The sequence below is a fragment of the Tamandua tetradactyla genome, chromosome 8 (genome assembly GCF_023851605.1).
Source record: "Tamandua tetradactyla isolate mTamTet1 chromosome 8, mTamTet1.pri, whole genome shotgun sequence".
In the NCBI taxonomy this organism is placed as follows: domain Eukaryota; kingdom Metazoa; phylum Chordata; class Mammalia; order Pilosa; family Myrmecophagidae; genus Tamandua; species Tamandua tetradactyla.
This window is the reverse complement of record NC_135334.1, coordinates 51,900,178-51,924,195: the sequence shown is the minus strand read 5'-3', so window position 1 is coordinate 51,924,195 and position 24,018 is coordinate 51,900,178. Positions and strand designations below refer to the sequence as shown.

General features: G+C 39.2%; 2 long non-coding RNA genes across 3 annotated transcripts in view; one reads left to right on the top strand and one right to left on the bottom strand.

The window, feature by feature from the left end:
* Window positions 1-3,888: 3,888 nt before the first annotated feature.
* On the bottom strand, window positions 3,889-21,959 carry LOC143643391 (uncharacterized). 2 transcript variants are annotated; one of them, XR_013156252.1, is made up of 3 exons: window positions 21,770-21,959; window positions 19,840-19,951; window positions 3,889-3,980 (listed from the first exon to the last, which is right to left on the bottom strand). It is a non-coding gene; the product is annotated as an uncharacterized LOC143643391 (long non-coding RNA). The 2 variants fall into 2 exon arrangements; XR_013156253.1 differs by lacking the exon at window positions 21,770-21,959 and adding an exon at window positions 20,545-20,593.
* LOC143643390 (uncharacterized) overlaps window positions 20,710-24,018 on the top strand; it is a 53,280-nt gene continuing 49,971 nt past the window's right edge. Inside the window, exon 1 of the long non-coding RNA XR_013156251.1 lies at window positions 20,710-20,939. This is a non-coding gene — a long non-coding RNA (uncharacterized LOC143643390). The remainder of the gene's footprint in view (window positions 20,940-24,018) is intronic.

Sequence of the window (24,018 nt, the reverse complement as noted above, 5' to 3'; positions counted from 1 at the left end):
ATTGCAGGATATAGTCCATATTTGTGACAAATATAATTTTAATATAAGCAAAGTGGTTAATTTTATGAGTTTTGGAATTAGTATGCGTTGGATTCAGTTTCTGGATCTGCGTGTATTAAATGTTTGATTTTGGATGACATAAATTAAGCCTCAGTTTTCTTATCTCTAAATTGTAGATTATGGCAGTAACTAACACTCAGGCCTGTCTTGGGAATTGAAAAAGACAATTTGTTATAGTACTTAGCATAATATCTGACACAGTGTAAGCCTTCAAGACACAACCGAGTAGTATCAATAATATTTTCACTTCATTTCTCAGGCCTGTACACAGGCTATTTATAACACCTATTTCTCTCAAGAAAACAGTCAGGACATAATGGGAGAGGGAACCAGGAGCTCTGTTGGGAAAGAGACTCAAAAATTTGCAGTCACATCACACTGGTTTTGCCCTCGCATTGTGTAAATGGTCAAGGAAGCCATAACAAAAAGTGCATCCCCACTGGCCTGACTAGGAAATACAATGTCATGGTATTCTCCAATTAGAGTGTTTCAAATTCAGGTTTTTAGTAACACATCTCCTAGACCAAATCTATAATACTGCCATTACTACCATGACAAAAATAATAACAATTATCATTCCCTCAGGACTTATGAGATACCAGAAACAGCCTTGAAATATGAGTTTATTTTTTCATTGAGAATATTGTTATTAAGCAGGATACATAATGTTCCCCAGATTACCCATATGGTAAGTGGCAAAGCAAAGGTGTGAAAATAAGTCTTTTTGCATCCAAAATCCATGCCGTCAATTGTCTAATCACTTTACCATATGAAAATCATAAGGGTGACATAATTTCCCAGGTAGCTCAAATAAAGTCTGTTTTCATTTGCATACACTTTAGCATCTCTGTGGGCTTTGCTTCATAGTTAATTATGAAAGCATTTCTTTTAAAAAGTTTAGCTTAATTAATTGGAACATCCTCTAAGATAGATATATGCTTTCCTCTCCGTATGCAAAACTGGTATCACCTTCAAGGGACCTGATTCTAGAGCTGTGTCATATTCTCATTAATTTTCTCCTGTTTTGATACTGAACTAGCAAAAGTGGTTCCTTCTCTTAGGATCCCCTCTCCACCTCATGGACATTTCACCTTCTTTTCTTTTTTCTAAGACTCAGGATAAGCATCACCTCCGCTGTAAAGCATTTGAAGGATCCTTTACTCCAAGCAGTGCGGCTCTTCTTTGCATTCTCATCCCACCTCACACCTTTCTTGACTATACTATTCTCCCATGTCTTATAGTAATTCCTTACATGTTGCTTACCCTTTAACACACTACGTTGTGATCTTCTAAAGAGAAATTTTGCATTTCCTAAATCTTCTCAAAGCTCAGCACAGGGCTTGACATGCAGAATGCTCTTCATAAGTATTACTGAAGAAAGCATATTCTTATGTTTGCAATCTCTTTCTTCCCTTACAAATGGCTTTCCAAAGCTTAATAAAACAATACTGCATTTCAGCATTCTGTGTTATTCTCTACCACAAAACATAATTCTGCGACATTCTCTAATACCTGACCTGAATCATGACTAAGGCCTTAGATTCTCTAACGTAAATCAGCATTTCACTTTTTTTAGGGAAGTACAAAATGCTGTTAAAAGAAGCTTCCTTAACATGAGTATCACCTCATTTTCTTTTAATAAAAAAACAGTCACGATGGGAAGTTATACTAGCTTAATTTTTTTTTTGAAGCTCCCTAGAATTACTGATCTAAACCTGACCAGATGGCTTCTAATAAATAAACCCCAGGTGGAATTATATATAAGTTTATTTTTAACCATTCCTCTTTTAAATATACTTTTGTTTCCACATGCACAAAAAGAATTGAATTGATTCCAGACTGTCTGGAGCCAGTAGAACGTATGGAAATGATAGCTAGAGAGGAATGGATTTTAATACGTATAATATGGTTTAGTTGACAATATTTATGAGCAATTAGCATAATATCATGGAAACAATGTATTGTTGTCCCTAATAATCAAGCCTGACTCTACAGAAGTGTCCCAAGAACACAGATTAGTGGGACTGAGACTGATCTATGAAGACATTTCCTTGCTCCATACCCTGAAGGATAATTAAACATCTCAGTCAAGACATTAGAGAGGTTATTCAATTCTTCCTCCTTTCTTCCCTTCTTCCCTCCCTCCAGTCCTTCAGTAAAACCAGGAAATATTCTGATCCCTGGGTATACAAAGACAAACAAGATCCAAGTTCAGACCTTCAAATTGATGACAGACTAGTCAGGTATGTCTCACGTGTATATAGTGGTCTGCAGGCAGAGCCATACCAGCCCAGAACTACAAAAATTTTCAGGGACAAGATGGTATTTAAGAAAAGAAAATTATTTAAACATGAATCCCTTCTAATTTCTTGAGAACAATGCTCTGTAACTGTAGACTCCATGAAGAAGTTAACCATAGCATATTATGGCATCAGAGAAAGGGGCTCCTCCTTAAAAATAGAGCATTCAGGAAGGGCAGCCATCTGAGGAAAGGGGACATCTTTCCCGCATTGTGCGGGAGGGACAGGAATCAGACTGGCATATAGAGTGGGGAACAGGCAGACACATTGGGGAATAGCATTCCAAGGGAAAGAGAAACTCAGGGAATAAAAGCTAAACAACTGGGAAGCTGCCTGCCTTTAGTTTAGGCTGGTACACAGTAAGCTTCTTTTTCCCATGTGCTATTTAACGTCATCTCTGAATTAGGTAATGATATTCCACAAGTGAATGCTGTACCTATAGCCAAAAATGGAAAGAACCAAATTGGAAGTTAGCACTGTTACTTATTAGTTGGGTAAATTTTAGCAAATAACAATTTCCCCAATTTCAGTTTCTCCATCTGCATAATGGGGAAAAGATGATCAGTATTTCTTTTATATATACTTTCAAGGTGGTTGAAATTATTAAATAATATGTTATATAAAAGGACTAATTACCACTAAATTTTAGTAATATTTTCTGGATACTTAGTAATATTTATGGATTCAAAAATAAGGTGAGGAATTAGAGCTACAGAAAGCATCATATACGAGGGGAGAGGAGTGAAGAAAATGTATTAATGACAATATTAAGTAACAACTATATCATGGGATAGCATACAAATGCTAATTATCACAAGATGGCAGTGGAGTTATTTTCACCATTCTGACATGAGTAATTGTCTCAGAGATTGACTGGGACCCTATATTGCTATTTATCTTCAATTTTTTGCGACATAATGAAAATGAGATATTCACCATAGAATTCAGTTTGTTTTATTTAATTCTATTTATCTTTCCTCTAGTTGGTCTCAGTGCTTTTCATTGTCACACTAGCTTTGTTAGACAGTACCAAAAATGAAATTACACATCATTTGACTTACTTGAAAGAGAAGTCCAGATGCTTTTAAATGACTCGGTCTTATTTTTATATTCAATGATATTTGTGTTTCTTGCTTCAGAGAAAGTAAAACCAGTAAAAATAGGGAAAACATTTCTATTACTTATTTCAATAAAGGAGAATATTAAGACCAGACAATAATACAAAGCACACAAAAAGTGGTATGTCATCAGTGATATATTTTTCTTTGTATTACAAAATGAAGAGAGAGAGAGAGAATATGAGAGCGATCCCATGTCTTCAAATAAATTTAAAGAGAAGGGAAAAATCACTATCAGTGCAAAGAGCTAAGCAATATCAAAAGATGTGTTTATTTCCCCTGGGATTTTAGCCTACAAATAACTGTGCTGGCAGCACTATTTTAAAATCAGGAGCAGAGCTGCAGGAGATTGGGGAAATTAAAGTAAATTCAGATTTGTAAAATATGAGTCTGCTGACCTGAAATGCTCTGTTAAATTAATCAAAGATTCAGGAAAAGTCTGTCTTCTGGCGAGGGGGTCTGTTGAGACTGTTCCCAGCATCCACAAATGAGGAAAGCGAGCCTTAGAGAGATTAAGTAACTTGAGTTAATGTCACAGCCAGCAAATGGTGGAGAGAAAATTAGTACCCAGACAGTTTAAATACAAAGCCTTTACTAGCATGTATGGTCTGTTGCCTCCATGAGAGCTTATTAATGTTTTTTAGTTCCTGGCCACTGGTTCAGTCCATCCTATTGGCTGAGGTCAGTGAAAACATTTTCAAATGACACAGGGACGTTTAGAGCCAAAGAGTGCTGTACCAATCCCAATCATTTTTCTTTCTTTTAAGTCTATATTGGCTCTGAGTTTCTTTGTAGGAATAATTTTTTAAATGACTGGCTTCAGACCCACCATCAAAGATTTGCCTAGATCCACTGGATCTCTTCTACCAGGAATTCACAGATGATCTAGTTACCAGACAAAGGCCCTGGATTCTTCCTGAGACACTGGGGTTTCAAAGAGTTAAATACTAGGCACGTAGTAGGAGAGCAGACTGCCTAGAGGCCCAAAATCTGTCTCCCAGAGTTTAGGGGGTTTCGGGTTTTTAAGGATTTTAGCAAGGGGAGATGCAGTCATTTTGAATATCAATTTCAAAGCAGAAATGGAGACAGTGTTAACATTATCATTTCAACAGGAGAACATAAGCTGAAAGGAGGGCAGACAGAGCTATCCCTTCAGTATTTAAGGAGTAAACCAGAAGGAAGGAAGTAGTTACTGGCTGACTTCATTCGCATTCAGGCCTGTGCTCTATAAGAGAACAACCAGATAAAGGGCAAAACAGCTTTTACAGTCACAGAGGTATAGGATCAGGGCTGTCGCACTCATTTCACATATCAGGTCAGCTGAATTATAGTTTAGGGCTTTCAAGTATTCCTGTCTACTCCAATATCCCAGAGAGCAAAAAGGAATATGATTCAGTAATTAAAATCAGCCCTTAAATCCTAATTTCTCAGTTACAATCTGAACCAATTCTGCCTGGCTCTCCGTTTCCACAGTGCTTCAGTGGTTCTGTTGCCTGAAATAAGTTCATGTGACGTTTGTTTCTATGCTCTTAACTCTGTTAAGCTCTAGAGGCTTCAGTTGCAGCTCCCAAAGACCTTCTTGTTAATAAAGCCCCTTGTGGAAAAAATAAGGAAGAAAAGAACTTGCATCTTGTTATGCAGCTCTTTCTTAACACGACCTTGAGAAAACACTCACTAAATCTAGGAAATGAGACCTTTTTGCTTGAATTATATCAAATTAGAAAATCCTATTTCTGAAAACTCTGCAGTCTCTGCCTGCCTTCCACTAACAGATACTATTTTTAGTTAATCCCATTTCCCCAAATATGGTACCCTGTGTACATTTTCTCACTTTATTCTAAAGGGCACTCCATGAGTGGGATAGTCCCTGTCTCATAGAAGGCAAATCTATAGCAAGAGAGCATCAGGGTCTCATTCAAGCCCAAATAAGTGAGACTTGATTCCCTTCCTCATGATTCTCTTACTCTAAAACACACGTTTCCAACCACTGTTGTTGTATTATCTCTACTTCTGCCCAATTTACTCTCTTAGATGTTTTTAAGGAAGCATACATGGAAATACCTAATGCCTTTGTAAAACACACTAGTGGTTACTGAAGAATTTTTAAAAAAGAATTTAAATAATATAATGGCCAGAGAGCTGGGCTCATTGTTATTCAATAGGACAAAATTGGCTGGAAATTAACCTAGTTTTAAAATAATTGAATTTACATTTTAAAATATTGAGCCTTTTCATTTTTCATGTGCTGAGTTGATGCAGCTTCCCATAAATTAAAGGGAAACCCTGGTGTCCCACCCACAGACCCAGTAGAGGGAAGGACCCAGTCCTTCTGCATTATCACAATTGTCTTTGAAAACCCTGCCTTCAGAGGAATTTTGACAAAGCCAAGGCATTGTTACTAGCTCTCTCCTTCCAGATTTGCAGACTGCAGAATTTGCCTGAGAATACACCCACTATGTTTCAGACAGGAAAAACTTTTCACACTCCTTAAAAATGTTAACAGACACCAAAACCACTGACAGAAATGCCTTGCCAAAGAGGACTCATTAATTCCACTTTGGAAAAGCATTTAAGAAAGAATGAATGCAAACAATGTTGTGTTTATATAATGCCTAATGTTTCTAAAAAGCAGGCTGGGGTGAGTAATTGAAAATCCTGCTTGTATTTCTATCAGAATGGGAAATGTTTTCCGAGATTAAGGAACATGTTTCTAATAATAAGTGTTCTTTTGTTTAAATATAAGCAAAGACCTCTTTTAATTTTATAGGTCTGCTCTTTCCTTTGTATTCCAGTTTCATGATTTCCATTGTCTAAAACACTGTGTTTTTAAACAGGGGAATTTAATAAGTTACAAGTTTACAGTTCTAAGGCCGAGAAAATGTCCCAATTAAAACAAATCTATAAAACATTCAATCTAAGGTATCCAGGGAAAGGTACATAGGTTCAAGAAGGTTGATGATGTTCAGGGATTCTCTCGTGTCTGGAAGGGCACATGGTGAAGTGCTAGCTTTCTCTCATGGCTTCTTTTCATGACGCTCCTAATCGTCCTAAGCAGATCCTAAGATCTGCTAAGTGATTTTCTTACTCTTGTCCATCCAAATAAGACTAATTCAATTTTTCTCTCTCAAATCTTCTGGGTTCCCTTATATCATAGGTTTAGAGTGGAACTGATTGGGTAAATATGGTGGAGAATTCAGTCTTTGCTTCAACACCTCAATCTTACCTTTATGATCAGCATAAAATTATTTCTAGGCTACTATATCTTAGCAGTGGAGGCAAACTTACATCCTAAAGAAGCTAGGTAGGTAACATAAATGTGTGAAGGAGACCGTATTTAAGGGAATAGGAGGTGATAGGAACTATGGTAACTTGGAGAGTGTGTGAGTCATATAAGGTACTGAGATTCAATCCCTGTTTAGGTTAAAAAAGGAATTAGTAGATTTCTAATTTTTAAATTATTGTGACTACAAGGCAAAATGAGATTTTTAAAATTAAATATTTTAGAATAGTTTTAGATTTACAGAAAAATGCAAGTATAGTATAGGAAGATCCCTTATAGTCTGAAGCTTATATTATAGCACAGCTACCAAAACTGATGAGCCAGTATTAGTATTTAGTATTTACTAAAGCCCATACTCATTTTGATTTCCTTAGACTGGCCTACTATCCTTTTTATGTTCCAGGATATCATCTAGGATGACAAATAGTATTTGGGCATCATGTCACCTTAGATCTACAAGATTAGAATGGTTTCTCAGATTTTCCTTGTTTTCAATGAGTTTACTGTTTTGAGGAATACTGATAAATGATTATGTAGAATGTCCTTCAATTTGGGTTTGTTTGATGTTTTCCTCATCCCTAGACTGGAATAATGGGTTATTGGAAGGGAGACCACACAAATAAAGTATAGACTCATTGCATCACGTTAAGGGCACATACTATCCGATATGATTTATTACTCTTGGTTTTAGCCTTGATCATCTGATTGAAGAAGTGTTTGTAACATTTCTCCACTGTAAAGTTACTCTTTTCCCCCCTTTCTATAATATACATTTTGGCAGGATGTCACTATGCAGAGCCATCCTAGGGGCTGAGGGCCATGCTCTACCTTTTTGAGGAAGGAACATCTACATAAATAATTTTGAATTGTTCTGCATTATCTATTCTCTCCATCTACTTATTTTATTCAGTCATTTATTTATATTGGTATGGGCTCATGGATTCTTATTTATTCTTTCAGTTATAATCCAAAATTACTGATCTTGTTTTCAAGCTGCCAGAGTGCAATATACCTAAAACAAAATGGCTTTTTAAAGGGGAAATTTATTAAATTGCAAGTTTACTGTTCTAAGTCTGTGAAAATGTCCCAATTAAAGCAAGTCTATAAAAATGTCCTACTTAAGGCATCAACAAGAGGTTTTCTTAGCTCAAGAAAGGCTGATGAAATTTAGGGTTTCTCTCTGAACTGGAAAGACACATGGTGAACATAGTGATATCTGCTAGCTTTCTCCCCAGGCTTCTTGTTTCATGAACCTCCCCTGGGAGCATATTCCTTCTTCGTCTCCAAAGGTTTCTGACTAAGTGAGCTCTCATGGTTCTCGTGGCTCTGAAGCTTTTCCCAAAAGATTTCTTCTTTTAAATGAGTCCAGTAAACTAATCAAGACCCACCTTGAATGGATGGAGTCACATCACCCTGTAATCGAAGGTTAATACCCACAATTGGGCATGTCAAATCCCCATGAAGATCTAATCAGGTTTCCAAACTACAGTGCTGAATAGGGATTAAAAGAGACAGCTGCCTCCAAAAGATGGATGTGGGTCAAGTTCTATCTTTGCCCATGGGGGCTCTTTCAGTTGTTTCTTTGTCCCTTTGACATATGTCCATTTTTTTGGTATTAATACTTCATTACAGTCTGGCACTATGAAACACTTCAGGCTCAATCTTGTGTTTTTCCTGTCCCAAACCTAGAATCAATATATCTTTTATAGGAGAATGATACTAAAAACCAAGATCTGGTACTAAGTGTGTTCCTGGCTACTGGGGTTGCATGCTTCTAGGTCTTCTCTGCAGAGCTTAGGAAAAATATGGGTGTATCATAATCATTGTATGCTACATTATGCTGGTTTGAAAGGATGTATGTCCCCTAGAAAAGCCATGTTTTAATCAAAATCCCATTTCATAAAGGCAGAATAATCCCTATTCAATACTGTATGATTGAAACTGTAATCAGATCATGTTCTTGGAGATGTGATTTAATCAAGAGTGGTTGTTAAACTAGATTAGATGATGACATGTCTCTACCCATTTGGGTGGGTCTTGATAAGTTTCTGGAGTCCTATAAAAGAAGAAACATTTTGGAGAATGAAAGAGATTTGGAGAGAGCAGAGAATGCTGCAGCACCATGAAGCAGAGAGTCATCAGCCAGTGACCTTTGGAGATGAAGAAGGAAAACACCTCCCATGGAGCTTCATGAAACTGGAAGGCAGGAGAGAAGGCTAGCAGATGATGCCTTGTTCACCATGTGCCCTCTCAGCTGAGAGAGAAGCTCTGACTATGTTCGCCATGTGCCTTCTCACTTGAGAGAGAAACCTTGAATTTCATCATTTCTTGAACCAAGGTATCTTTCTCTGGATGCCTTTGATTGGACATTTCTATAGACTTGTTTTAATTGGGACATTTTCTCGGCCTTAGAACTGTAAACTAACAACTTATTAAATTCCCCTTTTTAAAAGCCATTCTGTTTCTGGTATATTGCATTCAGGCAGCTAGCAAACTAAAACATACATATAACAATAACTATTAATATATTATCCATCAGTATCAATATGAAACTAGTCATGAGCAAAAACTAACATGTTTACATCTAATCCAGTACCACATGGTTCATTTTACCTTTCCTCTTTTGCTTGTATGTAACCTTCCATTCTAACAGTGAGACTCCTGGATTCTTCCATTTAATATGTATTTACTTTTGTTTTTCAAAACCTGATGTACATGAATGTTATTTTCAAAATTGTTAGCCTGTATCCCCATGGAAAACTTTACCAACTACTGTCCAGTGCTTATTTGTAGTTCTTTTTGTTTTTAGTCTTACAGTATCATTTCCAGTGTTGTTTGAGTCAACAGCACACATATACACCCTTCAAGAGGTTATGTCACACTTGTAATAAAGTTGTTTTCTTTTGTCAGACTCTGCATTACATTATGAGATTCATAGGTTGAATAATTTTTTAAATTTTCATGCATTAAGGGGATTACTCCTTATGCCATAAGGTCTACAGGTTTTGTTAAATGAATAGTGTCCTCTGTCTACCAGTATAGTATCATTTTCTCTACCCTAGAAAATTCCCTGTGCTTTACCTACTCAACATTCCCCATCCCCAATCCTCTGGAAACCACTGATTTGTTTTCCACTTCTATAATTTTATTTTTTCCAAAATGTCATGTAAATGTAATCATATAGCATGTGGTCTTTTCAGCCTGGCATCATTCATTCTGCAATATGCATTTAGGAACCATCCATACTGTTGCACAGTTAGGTAATACTTTTTGTTCCTGAACAGTATTCTCTTGCATTGTTGTCTCAAAGTTTATTTGATCATTGTATTAGAAGGTTCTTTAGATAGTGTGCCCGTTTGAAAGGATTATGTACCCTAGAAAACATGTTTTAATCTTAATTAATCTTCTGGAGGCAGCCGTTTCTTTTCATCACCACTCAACACTGTAGGCTGGATACTTGATTAGATTATTTCCACAGAGATGTGACACACCCAGCTGTGGGCATTAACCTTTGATTAGAGGGAGATGTGACTCCACCCATTCCAGGGGGGCTTTGATTAATTTACATAAATCCTTTTAAAAAAGGAAATATTTTAGAGAATGTTTAGGAGCCACAAGAATCATGAGAGCCCATGCAGCAAGAGACTTTTGGAGAGGAAGATGGAAAATTCCCAGAGGGGAGCTTCATGACACAAGAAGCCTGCAGAGAAAGCTAGCAGATGTCACCATGTTTGCCATGTACCTTCCCAGTTGAGCGAGAAAATCTGAACTCCATCGGCCTTTCTTAAGTGAAGGTAACCTCTTGTTGGTGGCTTAATTTGGACATTTTATAGATTTGCTTTAACTGGGACATTTTCATGGCCTCAGAAATGTAAATTTACAAGTTTATAAATTCTCCCTTTTAAAAGCTGTTCTGTTTCTGGTATATCACATTCTGGCAGCCAGCAAACTAGAACAGATAGTGAGTGTAATGTGCAAGGCTGGGTAACACCAGAGATTAATGCAAGACCTCACAGAGCCAGATGGGGAAACATGCATAGGCTCAAGCAAACAGTTAGGAAGGAAGTGGTTCAAAGTGGACCTTTATAGTGTTATAGAGATGGGGCTGTAGCAGTTGGTCAAGCAAGAATTGGGCTTGGGAAGGTTGCATTTGATTTTTGTAGGTGTCCAAACCTATGTAGGATGTGGGGTGGAGAGGAAGAAGCTGTTTGTTTTGTATAAGCAGGTGTCAGGCATGATCACTGAGGGACCTAGAGATAGGTTCTAAGATTCTGAGGCAGCAGGGCAATGCAAAGCCCCTTTTGTTATTATAGACCTTAGAAATACTGAGCCATTATGAGGGTGTGATTATTTTAATTCACTTCAATCCACAATATGATTCCTCATCATCAGGATGAAATTATATTGGCAATTTGTACTGTGGATATATTAAAGGTGCAGGATATCTATGTGTTGGCTGGATGTGATTGCCAACAGGAGTCACTGTGGATTTGTAGGAGAATATATAGGATGGGCAGACCCCCTAGTGGAGTGTATGGGAGCCATCTTCTGATGCTAATCCCTTGTGTTGTGTGGTTTTGTAAGGATCATTTGACCTCCCATAATATATGCATGCATGTCAAGGCACTGTTGCAATCATGGGACTTATCACTTATAATTGGCAGTATGGTTTTAGAAGCTGGTAGTTCCTGGAAGGCAGATGGCAGGGGTGCGTGGTCATATTGGCAAAGGCATCTCAGAAGCTGCCGTTGGATACCTGGGTCAGGGGTAGGAATCATGGTAGTAGGCATAACTGAGGAGGACCTATTAAAAGCAAATCCTGGGGGGTATAAGTCTCTGAAGTTGATGATCCTGCAGTGAGAGATGTCGCCATCCTCAGCAATGAATTCTTCGGCTGGAATGATGCTATCTGAGGTGAAATTATCTCCATCAATGAGCACTTGAGCTGGCTTGTTGTCATCTGTGGTAGCCAATCTTCTGGAGGTAGTCTTCCCAGATGTCTATCCCATGGGAAAGGGGAGAGCTAGAGGATCTTGGCTAGTGCCATACTACTGGGCCACAAGGGCCAGTATTAGTCTAAAATCAACCCTGCAGTTTCTGGACTCACAAATATTTGTTAGGATATTGGGTTGATCAGGGGTATATTCATTAAAACTCTGGGATGCATTTGGTGAATAATGTGGGATCATTTTATTTAGAAAAGTTATATTTTCTCAGTACATTTATAAGCTGTATTGATGGTAGGTTGATATATTAAGAAAGAAAAATCCTGGGTTGTTTCCGACAACATCAGAGGTAGTACTCCAAAGCACAGGGTTTGCCAAAGTGGAAGCTTGAGTTGGGGGTTGATGTTTAGCCAGTCTATGACCACTTTACTAGACAGTGTTCAGATAGTTGTATGTCTGTGGGCCTTTTTGTTTAGGCAATGATACCAGTGTATCATTTTTTTTTTTTTTTAATAAATGCCCTTTATGGGTAGTGATTTATCCACACCTATTGGCAGGCTGGTCTGAGTATATTATAGCATGCCAGCATGTCTGGTTGGCCCAGTTTTGAGTCCCTATGTCTGATTATTGTCGTTTTCCCATTATGGTTGGCCAATAACCTGGAAATGGATTGATAATCCATGCCAGGCCAAAGAATATATGTCATTACCAAAGTGAGCATTTGTACCTCCCTGGCTTTCTGGGGCATGCAGGATAAACTCCTTTGTTTTCCTATAGTGCTGTGGCTAATATCTACCAGACAAAGTTGTTTGTTTTTAACACATCATACTATGACCCACACAGTACCACTGCTGGGCCTATACCTAAAATTACTACTTTCTGTAAAGAATTGGGGGAACAAGGGCTTAGTATGTCTCCTTTATGCCCCGTATATACTGGTCCATTGCCAGGCAGTTATGTCTAAATCTGAGTACCTCTGGTGAGCCTGTTGGCCTGTCAATTGTCAAGAGATCCCTTTTGATTATTCTCCAGATTGGGTTGCCACTTTCCATATTGTAGTGAGGCAATAAGAAGTACTAAACCAAAGGAGAAGTATGTATGACTTGGTTGAGGAAGTTTCCAGCTTGACCCAGAAAAGTGGGCTAGGTTTCCCTTAAGGACTAAATAGGGGCATTTTAGAAAGCCTTTTAGGTTTTTGGTAGATAATTTGTGTTGAATGTGTGAAACTCTGCAATTGAGGAATTTTAACTTTTGAGGCAAAAGAGTCAACCCATTTTGGCATTCATTTGCTATTAAGTAATTTAAGTAATGGCCCATTGAGGAGGCCATTGTCTTCCTTGATAAGTCCTGACACCTAGGCTGCTGCTGTAAGGCAAGTGAAATTTTTTAATGATTCCTCCTTTGAGTGCTCATTGTTGAGACTTAAGTGATGTGAAATAGGTTCTCTAATCTGAGTCTGTAACATGAGGAAGCCCAGAAGAGATTAGGATAGATTTGGTAAGTGACTGAAGTGTGATTTTCCTAGTTGTAAACTCTTGAGGAAGGCCATCCATGAGGCCAGCATAAGAGTCAATCACTATTAAGGCATATAAGGTGACTCTGACAATGATGGGAAGTGGTCTTAACATAATCAAGCAAAACTCACAGTCTTCAACAATTATGCTGACCAATGATCCGTCTGGAGGCAGTCCCTTATGATGTATCCACTCCACCAAGCAGAGGGACCTCTGAGCCCTGAGGTGCCATGGGCACAGATTGGCAGTTGATAGGGATAGTTTAGGGAGTCCAAGTGGGTGGTCCCTGAGGGACATACCAGATATACTATGCAAGAATGAATTTTCAGTGTCACAGAGGAGTAACCCTGTTGTGTGAAGCTTCTGTGTGCAGAAACATGTTTGACATAAAACAGGTATAGGTAAGGATCTGTTTGCAAATGTGGAACCCCAGAAAGGCCTTCATTGTATGAGAAAAGTAGCCCATTTCCATTGGACTGCCCACACTGGCCCTTTGGCCACTGCTCAAGAATGATTAGAAATTCAGCCATTAGGAAACTGGCAACCCAGAGCCTCCTGGAGGAATAACTAGACTAATTCCAGCTCTGACAGCTGTACAGACACCAAATGTCCTCAAACACCCCATTTACCTAAAATGGCTATGTGATATACCATAGTCTTCAAGCAAGCTGTGTTGTGTACGGTAGCATGCCATTAGTGAGATGTACTGACACCATGCTTTCTGCAGACAGTTGGTCCCAACGCACTTCCCACTTGGCTAGAAGAGGAAGCAATGAGGTGCCATCCCCAGAATCTCAAGTTCCATGGGCAAGCAGCTGGGCATGGGGGAAGCCACATCTTCTGTAATTTGGAGAGGCCCAGTTTGTTAGATTTAGCCCTCTCTTGTTGGTACAATTTGCATTCTACCAATGAGGCTTCTGTGGCCATTTGGAGCTTCTGCTGGGAATTATCTCTCATCCATGGCATTATGGGAATCTGTATGCACATGCTGACCAGTTGGGGTCCTATAAGTACCTCTGTCTCTAGGGACCAGTAAAGAGCCAGGATCTTCCCTTTCTAATGTGAGCCAGCTAACAAGGGAAGCCTCTTAATCTAAACACCCATAGGGAGCCATTGTTTGCCATGCATATTCCAAAGACTCCAAAAGTATAATTGGAAATAGCAAAAGCATCTAATCTAAAATTCATTCACGGTGGAACAAGGGACATAGCTTGGGAAATGGCTTGCTCTACAAATTTTAAGGTGTATTGTCGGGGTTCTCTCCAATGTAAAGCAGCATTTTGCATATGATTTTATATATAGGCTCTAATGAGAGTGCGAGAATGGGATGTGTTAGCTCTAGAATGAATAATTCTAATAGGTGTTGTACATGGCTTAATGTCTGAGTTGGGCTTTTATTTGATGTTGGTGGCAATCTGCTTGCACTTAAAGGATCAGATGATGCCCAGGAATCTGACAGAGATTGATGGCCTTTGTATTTTATAGGCTACTATTGCCCAGCCTTGTTCCTGTAAATGAGTGTGTGGTTAGGTCCTCTTGCAGGCCCTTTTTAGCACTGCCCCCCTAATCAGATGTCAGCTATACAGTGCCAGTATTAATCAGTTTTTTAAATACCATTTGTTTAAGTAAGGTCTTGGCAGCAGTGGTTAGGATTCTTTAGGTATTGGCACTGAATAAAAGATGTTGGTCAAATCAATCATAGCAAAGAAATTGTGCACTTTCGTATATTTTCTATTAATTAGATGATGTTAGGATTAGAAGTTTGGATGGGAGGGATTTATGCAACAAGATTGATATGAACAATGTTTAATTGTCCTTTACTGGTGGAGATTTTGAAAACTGGCCAGACAGGGCCATTGTAAGGGAGATGGTAGACATAAGGTTTCCCTCTTTTAGGAAAACTTAGATCAGGCCAAAATCCCACAGTATTTGTTCAAGGTAATAGTACAGCATGTATCACCTTGATTTGCAGGGGCAGGTCCATGGGTGTCCCATTTGCCATGTCCCATGAAGGGAACCCAGGATTTGATTTTATCCCACTCAGTGTGTTTAGAGCATTAGTACCTATAGTAGGGAAAGTAAAACCAAAAGTTATCATCACTAGGGATAGCTGTTGAATAGGAATTGCACCAAAAGTCACAACTTTGAGGAACAGGGGAGTGGACATTTGATATGTGGGAAGAGAAGGTGGTCCTCTGGGCCTAATAACCCAGGATCTATGACTCTAACTCTGATGTGAGTCCTTCTCATGTCCTGCTGATAGCTCTACCCTATCCAGAGCCTTGCATATTGTACAAGCCATGCTAATACAGTTAAGCAAGAGTGCACAGTAATTCAGGGGCAGGGGACTCCCTGTAAGAGAATTTTCCACAACTTGGTGTTAAAGGGGACCTCCTCAACATCTGCTCTGTCTGAATGGTCAAATAAATGATATGCCTATTGCATCATCCCGATAATTATAAGGAACAATTGAGCCTTATCAGTTATTTGCCAGCTGTCAAACAAGAACTAATAACATAAGCTGCACAGCAGAAGATATTTGTTTGGAGTCCTAAAATTGCAATTCAAGGAGCACAAATTGAGATAGCAACCCGAATCATGTCATATCTTGGCATTTCCAGGCAAGCATTTTTTTTTCTTTCTTCATTGTGAAAAATAACATATATACAAAAAAGTAATAAATTTCAAAGTACATTTTAACACAGTTTAGAACAGATTTCAAAGTTTGGTATGGGTTACAGTTCCATGGTTTAAGGTTTTCCCTTCTAGCTGTTCTAATACTAGAGACTAACATTTTGATTATTTTAACTATCAAAATAATGATTTAGCAATCATACTCATTTGTTCAATCCTATCTTCTCTGTTATAACTCCTCCCCCTCCTTTGACCATTCTCCCAATCTTTAGGGATATCTGGGCTATGCCCATTCAAGTTAGAAAAAGTTATTTCATGTTGAAAAGAGGTACAAACAATATAGGATGGGGGAATGGAACTAGCTGATTTGTGGAGAGTCTGGCCCCTCTGGGTTTCAGAACTTATCTGGTCTAGGAACTATATGGAGGTTTTAAGTTTCTGAAAAGTAAACTTAGTGCATGCAACTTTTATAGGATCTCAGACAGAGTCCTGGGTGTTTACGGTTAACAGGCTGTTTGTTGGAGTTTGGAAAACTGTGGCAATTAGCAATATCTAGATGAAACTTGTATAATAGTAGCCTCCATAATAGCTTTTGACTCAATTTGAACTCTTTAAGCCATTGATACCATATTTTGATACATTTCTTTTCCCCCCTTTTGGTCAGGAAGGCATTGTCAATCCCAAGGCATGCAAGCATTTTTAAGGAAAAAGAAAAAGAATAGATAATTTGTTTGTGGTTGGTGGATATTTAGGGTTGTATTAGTCAGGGTTCTCTAGGGAAATAGAACCAATAGGAGATACCTGCAAATATAAGATTTTATAAAATTGTCTCATGCAACTGTGGAAATGTATGAGTTCAAATTCCGTAGGATAGGTCATAAACCGGCAATGCCAATGAAGTTATTTGATGAATTCCCCAGGAGAGGCTGGCTGACTAAAGTTGAGAGAAAGATTCTCTCTTCTGACTTTTCCCTTAAAGCCTTCAACTGATTGGATTAAATATCTCTCATTGCTGAAGACACTCTCCGTAGTTAATTGTAGAGGCAGTCTTTCATAGATGCAATCAACTTTCTGATCACTTAAGTCCACAAAATGTCTACACAGCAATGGTTAGGCTACTACTTGCTTGACCAAACAGCTGGGTACCATTATCTGGCCAAGTTGACACATAAACCTAACCATCACAGTCCATCCCTTGCCAACTTGGCGGCTATACACATTACCTTAAACCATACTTAATCTCTATATGAAAAGCAATAACAGACATTTTGTTGCATAACAACACTTAACTGTCCTGAACACAACTGGAAACAAACTAAATCTCTCCAGAATATGGTACAAGTCCTTGTGTAATATTCACTCTTAAACTTAATATGATATAACTTATACACCACAGTATGCACAATACAATTTATGCCAAATGATAAGAGGATAAGATAGGAAAGAAAACAAAAATATTTGCTTTATGTAAAAATGCAAACATACTCATAAAAGAACAAGGAAGAAATATACCATTACAGTCTTCATTTCTGTAACTAGTCACATGATCATAGTTCATATTTATCACTAACCATTCCATTTACCCTTTACACTCAGCAAGCACCTCAGCTGGTAGTGACCCAAACCATCATTCCTGAAGTGCCCAGGTCATTGGTAGTCCTGCATGGATTGGGTTGTTGCAGTTTTTGATTGATTTAATCACAGGGCATGAGTATACTATGAGATGCCCTAAGGGATCTCCTCTATTCAAGGAAAACTCTTCTTTACATCCATTATATAGTTACAATCCACTTTTGCATTTATAGGATCAATAACCCCAGCCAGTACAGTAATTTCCTTCCTTGCCTCTTTATTCAGAGGCATGAGGAGCCCAAAGTGGCCAGGTGGCAGTCTTAACTTCCAGTTCAATGAAGTCGTTGTGTCTCCTAGTAGGAGCGTGCCTTCTTTTGGAACTAAGACCTGTAGACCTTTTTTTTTTTTTTTTGTACAAAGCAAAAATATTTCTCATAGATCCCTAGGGGTAATAGTGAGTGATGCCACTTCCACTGACACCCCTTGATTCTGGGACCCCTGATTCCTGGCTATGGGAGAAAACACCCTAAAGTAGATGCTGATTCTGAGCATACATAGCTGCCTAGAGAACATTGCCCCAATCCTGCAAGATACTCCCACATAATTGGTGCCATAACCAAGTCTTCAAAAAGCCATTTCACCATTCTATCCACCCAGCTGCTTCAGGATGATAGAGAACATAGCAAGACCAGAGAATTCTATGAGTATGTGCCTATTCCCACACTTCATTTGCCATGAAGTGGGTTGCTTGATCAGAAGCAATGCTGTGTGGAATACCATGATGGTGGATAAGGCTTTCTGTAATGAATACCGTGGATGTTAGTGTTGGCAGAAACATTGTGTGCAGGGAAGGGAAACTCATATCCGAAGTCTGTGTCTATTCCAATTAGAACAAATCACTGCCCCTTCTGTGATGGAAGAGGTTCAATGTAATCAAGTTGCCACCAGGTAGCAGGCTTACCATCATGGGGAATGGTGCCATTTCAGGGACTGAGTGTGGGTGTCTGCTCCTGGCAGATTGGACCCTCAGTATTGTCTGTAGCCAGATGATGTCTTGCTAGGTGGAAGTCCATGTTGCTGAGCCCAAGCATAACCCCCATGTCTATCACCATGACTATTTTGTTCATAAACCCATTGTACAATGACAGGAGTTTCCAGGAGAAAATGACTAACTGGTATCTGCAGAACAGGTCATCTGGTCCACTAAATTATTAAAACCTTCTTCTGCTGAAGTTACCCTCTGTTGAGCATTCACATGGGACACAAGTATCTTCATGTTCTCAGAAAGACCTATCCACATACCTCTTCCTTAGAACTCTTAGTCACCAATTTTCTAATTATGTTCCTTCCAAGTCACTGACCATCCAGCCAAAACATTGGCAACGGCCCATGAGTCAATATGTAAATATCCTCTGGGCAGTTCTTCCCAGCAAAATGAACAAGTTACCCTGCTCAAAGTTCTGCCCGCTGGGAGGATTTGCCCTCATCACTGTTCTTCACAGACATTCCAGAAAAGGGCTGCAGTACTACAGCTGTCTACTTTCTGGTGCTACTTGCATTCATGAGGAACCATCCGTAAAGGAGGCCTGAGTTTTCTCTTCCTCGGTCAATTGATTATAAGGAACTCCTCAAGAGGTCATAGCTCTGGGCTGGGAAGGAGAAAGCAATGCAGCAGGAGTAAGGCCATTGAGATTTGGGCCACTTCCTCATTTAACTTCTTGTGACTTCAGGACCCACTCAAGCCCTATCTCATATATACCATTCTACTTCAGGATGGAGTACTGGTGTGCACACGCAACTTTATGGCTTCATGGGTCAGACAATACCCAGTTCATGATAGGTAACTCAGGTCTCATGGTAACTTGATGGCCCACGGTTAAGGGTTCAGTCTACTAAGGCCCAGGAGCAGACCAAAAGCTGTTTCTCAAAAGGAGAGTAGTTATCTGCAGTGGGTGGTAAGGATTTACTCCCAAATCTTGAGGGCCTGTGTTCTGATTGTCCTATAGGGGCCTGCCAAAGGCTCTACACTGCATCTTTATTTGTCACTGACACTTCCAGCACCATTGGATCTGCTGGATCATATGGCCCAAGTGGCAAAGCAACTTGCACAACAGTCTGAACTGTCACCGAGCCTCTTTTTCCAGTCCCCACTAAAAGCCAGCAGCGCTCCTGGTCACTCATAAATGAGCCAGAGTTGCAGCCCAAATGAGGAATATGTTGCCTCCAAAAGCCAAGAGACCAATTGGTATTATACCTCTTTTTTGGTCATAGGTGGGGCCAGATGCAACAGTTTATCTTTGACCTTAGAAGGAATATCTCAACATGCTTCACACCACTGGACACCTAGAAATTTCACTGATGTGAAAGAGCCCTGTGTTTTTGCTGGATTGATGTCATCCTCTGACATGCACTTACCAATAAGTCCAGAGTAGTTGCTACTTTGTGCTCATTAGGCCCAGTCCACATGATATCATCAGTATAATGGACCATTGTGATGCCTTCTGGGAGGGACAAATCAACAAGATCACTGCAGAAAAAAACTGACATAAGGCTGAATAGTTGATATACCCCTGATGTATGACAGTGAACATATACTTTTGGTATTGCCAGCTGAAAGAAAACTTTCTGGTGGTCCTTACTAATAGTTATTGAAAAAAAAAAAAAAACAAAGCCAAACCAATGGCTGCATACCAAGTACCAGGGGATGTGTTGGTTTGCTCAAACAATGACACCAAAACTGGAACAGCAGCTGCAATTGGAGTCACCACCTGGTTAAGTATATGATAATCCACTGTCATCCTCCTAAACCCATCTGTTTTTTGTTTTTGTTTTGTCATCATTGTTGTTTTTTGGGTACATAGAGTGGGAATCAAACCTGGTTCTCCCGCATGAAAGGCGAGCATTCTACCACTGAACCATCCGTGCATCCCTGTCTGTTTTTTGCAGAGGCCAAATAGGAGAGTTTAATGGGGATGTGGTGGGTATCACCACCCCTGCATCCCTCAAGTCCTTGATGTTGGCACTAATCTCTGACATTCCTCCAGGAATCTAGTATTGCTTCTGATTTATTATTTTGCTAGATAGGGATGGTTCTAGTGGCTTCCACTTAGCCTTTGCTACCTGTGCTGGTTTGAATCTGTTATGTACAACAGAAAAGCCATGTCCTTTAATCCTCATTCAGTACTGCTGGGTGGAATCTTTCGTATTGTTTCCATGGAGATGTGACCCACCCAATTGTGGGTGGTAACTTTTGATTAGATGGTTTCTATGGAGATGTGTCTCTACCTATTCAAGTTGGGGTTGCTTACTGGAGCCCTTTAAGAGGGAACCATTTTAGAAAAAGCTACAGAGCTCACACAGCCAGAGACCTTTGGAGATGAAGAAGAAAAATGCCCCTGGGGAAGCTTCATGAAACAAAAGGCCTAGAGAGAAAGCTAGCAAATTTTGCCATGTTCACCATGTGCCTTTCCAGTTGAGAGAGAAACCCTGAATGTCATCGGCCTTCTTGAACTAAGGTATCTTTCCCTGCATGCCTTAGATTGTATATTTCTATAGCCTCACTTTAATTTGGACATTTTTACAGCCTTAGAACTGTAAACTTGCAACTTAATAACTTTCATTTTTTAAAAGTCATTCTGTTTCTGGATATCACCTTCCAGCAGCTAGCGAACCAGAACCCTACCATAATGTCCCTCACTCCACAAATGAGATAACCAGTGTCAGGATTCTGCCAGTTTCTGAGTCTGTTTATTCTAATTATGTATTACAGAACTGGGGAAATAACCACAGAATGGGTTCAGAGACTGACTATGAGATGGACCTGAGCTAAAATTCCATCTTTCATCTGATCTCCATAAGCTCCTACTCTGACTGGTGGACCAGAATGAAATTTTGGGTCTCTTGGAATTAATGTCAATTCTGAGCCAGTGTCTAATGATCACCAAAATATCTGATCATTTCCTTTTCTCTATTGCACAGTTACCCTGGTAAAAAACCATAGGTTTCCTTGGGGAAGCCTGGGAGAACAGTGTAAATTTTCAGTAGGATAACAGGGTCCTTCCCCAAGGGTATCTGGCCCTCCCCTCATTCAATGGCCTGGGCTTTGGGTCTGTAAAATCTCTCAAGCTGGGGAATTGATTAAGGGGCTATAACTCTCTGTTTTTGTAATTCAAGTTTGACTTTTGTTCATTTGAATTAGAATTCTTCTGCTTGTTCAGATCAAACAAGGATTTAGTAGACCTCCCATCTATTTTACTGCTAGGTACCCCATAATCTACTAACCAACACTGTAGGTCCCTATGGTCAGAGAATTTTGACTGCTGCTTTTGAGTCTCCTGTCACATACCTGCCTTGTCTTTGGTGAGTAAGTGCTGCCCTGTGGCTTCTGCCAACTCCAGATCTGATCATCCCCATTGTGTTTAAAGATTCCAGCTCAGTGACAGCAGTTTTCACAGAAATATCTGACCTACAGAGAAGGGAAACTAAAGAGCTCTTCAGGGACAATGGAGTTACTCTCACAAATCTACTTCTCAAAGTCCTGGTGAAAAGTGTCCCTAGCATGTATGGGTAGACTTTCTATGACAAATCCACTCTAACATTCCAAACTCTAAGCCTTTGGATCCCCTCATTTACATTATACCAGGGCAGTTTTGGCATTTTGACCTCAGGTAATGTTGTCCACCTTTTGATCCATCTTTCAGCCAACCACCCAAACAAACTATTAACACCTTTTCTATTCCCTCGAGCTGCAGCACTGAGTACAGAATATGTGCTGAATTAATTCAGACTGATTCAGCTTTATGTTACTTCCACCATTATCCACATCCTCAATATCCATTCCCACATATAAACCTCTGATTTCTGTCTACATAGATTGGAAAATTAATGGAGTTCTTTTGGAGGATAGTGTACGTCTTGATAGGTCACACTTTATACTTACCCTTTTGGGGCCAGTTGGTACTTTAGCCTAGTTATAGTTCTGGAATAAAAGAGGGGCAATGGGTAGGTCATGAAAAGAATTAGAAATGTCTTTCAATACTACAGAGTATTCCATTGCATTTTCATCTAGTGAAACAGTATAAACCTCTCCAGACAGATGAGTAAGGGCTGTTCCCTCAGAGGAGGTAGTGACAGGTTTAGCTGGCAGAGATGGGTTTATCTCTGTAGGTGGAGTTTGGATGGCAGACTTATCAGGGCAGACTGGAGGTTCTGTAGCTGCCTCCTTAGGGTAGATCATTACAGGTTTATCTAACAAAGACTCAGCAGAATCCAGGATTTCAGTGTCCCCACTGTCATCATTATCAACCCATACATCCCCATCTCAATTTAGACGATTTCATTCTTTTCCAATCAGTGCTGTTACTTTACCAGCAGATACCCTGCAAGGCTGATAATTTAGTTTATGCTGTAAATCTACTACATGCATAATGAACTGTGTGTCTGGTTTTCAGTGGTCTCAAGTCTGCAACCACAGGAAATAAGATTTTCTTGCAGGGTACACATAGAATCTATTACATCTTTCATACAGTATTTAAGTTATAAATTTTAAGACTTCAGACCATCCCTTTCTTTTATAACTACATCCAGGGTATCTTGGAACAACCAGCTGACATCATTACACCTCTTAATTCCACAATACTCTGTTAAGGTGTCAAAAACACTGTCACCCAGAGCCTTGCCTCATATAAGCATAAGATTAGCAGAATCAAACGGTGATATTTTCCATATGTGTATTGCCAACTCATGCCATGAACTGTCAGTGCCATTTGATTATTGAAAATAGAGTCATTAGTGCCTTTCAGTCTAACCAGAGTTAGAAAGCGAATTGCAAAATCCATTTTTAAGATTCTGTTTCTCAAGAACCATTACTGATACCAAAGCTGTTTTAATTGGGGTTCTCTAGGGAAACAGAACCAACAGGAGCTATCTGTCCATATGAGATTTTATAAATTGTTTCATGCAACTGTGGGCATGCAGAAGTCCAAATTTTATAGGGCTGGCAGCAACCTCACAACTCTGACGTAGGTCTTCATGAATTCCCCAGGAGAGGCTGGCTATCCGAAATGAAGAAAGAGATGTTCACTTCTGACTTCTTTAAAGCCTTCAACTGATTGGATTAAATGTCTTTTATTGCTGAAGACACTCTCCTTAGTTAATTGTAGATATGATCTTTCATAGATGCAGTCAACTTACTGATACTTTAGGTCCATGAAATGTCCTCACAGTAATGGTTAGGTCAGTGCTTGGTTGGCCAGACAACTGGGTACCATTTCCTGGCCATATAAACCTAATCATCACAAAGGTATTCCAATTATCCTTAAGGTTATTAACTTACTGGGTTATTTATTTTGTGGTTATTGTATGGTGTCCAGGTGTCTTTAGGATTTTGAGGAGCATTATTGCATGAGGCTTTGCGTACTTTGGTAGTTGTTGATATCTGGCTGAGACCTGTGTAAGAGTAACTTCCAAAATAACCTTATAACTTGGTTTTATATCTCTTAAACAAAATAGTGACTCTACTTTGTTTTATTCTTTTTACATAGTAATATCCACTGTGGAATGCTGTGTCTTCCTTTCCATATCATAAATATCCTT